A 1,578-nucleotide genomic window follows, 5' to 3' on the forward strand; every position below is an offset into this window, starting at 1 on the left:
GTGTGTGTGTGTGTGCACGTGTGTGTGTGTGTGTTTGTGTGTCTGCATGAATATCTATATTTTTATATATGTGTCTGTGTCTCTGTCTGTGTGCGTTTTTAAATTATTATACACCTAATTCAACAAGTTCTCATGCAAAGAATCGATTGCCTGTACTTTGCAGATCCCGATCGTCGGCTGCACAGCAGTCGTCATGACCATCTTGTCTCTGCTCTATCCTCACGGTATGTCGATACCCTTTGGCCATCAGTCTTCCGAATGGTTCCAGTTGTGTTTAGTTGTGTTTAGTTGTGTTTAGTTAGAACTTTTTCACTCATATCTGTGTGCTCCAGTGTCTGATGGGCTGTCGCTGCTTGTCATGCATATATACTGCGGTCCACGATGCCAGACACATGCTCAGCTTACTGAGGGAATATAGCGAGCGCCAAGTCAATTTCTCGAAAGTGTCTCAGAAATTTGTCCGAAGTATATGTCCAACGTAGACTGCATACTTGTTGTAAACAACGAAACCTCGCTGAGAGTGCTTACCTTGTCCTTCATCAATATTATCATATAGGCTCTCTGGAGAGGAGGATCAAGCATGTAGGTCTGTGGTTGTGTATATCACTAGCCTGCTGGCGGTTGAGTCTGCATTTCGGTTTAAAAATCATATCTCGTCCCAAATTAGTAAGCGATTCCGGCATCGATGGCTTAGACTTCGTTCCGGTAGACTACGTCGCTAGTAAAAAGGAATAAAGTACCATGTCCACTATGGTTAGGTGCGTGTTTCGTATTTCCAACACTTCAACAAGGGCCTACTGACAATGGACAAGGTAGTCGAATCCATCCCGTAGATTTGGTTGCCTGCTATTTGCAATATGTGCCAATGAAGTGCTTCATGATGCCTCAGATATACAGACCCCTTGAACTCTAATGACCTATCGACATCCATCGACTCATCGACCAGAAACTGACTATGGCGTGTGAGTACAGAATTGGATTTCAACTTTAAAAAATTTGTAATGTTCACTCATAGACCGGGAACGGACTATGCCGTGTGGGCACAGTAGTGGATTTCAACTTAGAAATATGTAGTGTTCACTAATAGACCGGGAACTGACTATGGCGTGCGAGTATTCATTCTGCTTTCATGGAGAGAGTTTATTAAACTTGATAGTGATATATAGTGTTCACTCATGGACCAGGAACTGTCTATGGCGTGCGAGTATTCAACCGGCTTGGCATTCTAACCCATGACCAGTGCGAGTAGTATGCTGGAAAAAAAATCGAACCGTCCATAGCCTCCAAAGATAGAAAGCCATACTACTAATAAGGTCATACCTGGACTTTTGATTTTATTTTGAAAAAGAGCTGTGCGATGAATGAAATACTGAATATCGTACTCCAGTCTTGCAGGCTATTCAGTTGGCGAGAAAGGGGGCATCTAAAAAGGTGAATGCACTGCAGACTGAAGTGGGTCGATCCACGTAATATGTAAATACGTTTTATATTTTAAAGCCGTCTTAGAACGTATGAATCAGTACTTGGTAATACAAGCCTACTTCATCTTTGCTGACACACGGAAAGATATGGACTGGG

The sequence above is a fragment of the Sphaeroforma arctica genome (assembly GCF_001186125.1).
Source record: "Sphaeroforma arctica JP610 unplaced genomic scaffold supercont1.880, whole genome shotgun sequence".
Lineage (NCBI taxonomy): Eukaryota > Ichthyosporea > Ichthyophonida > Sphaeroforma > Sphaeroforma arctica.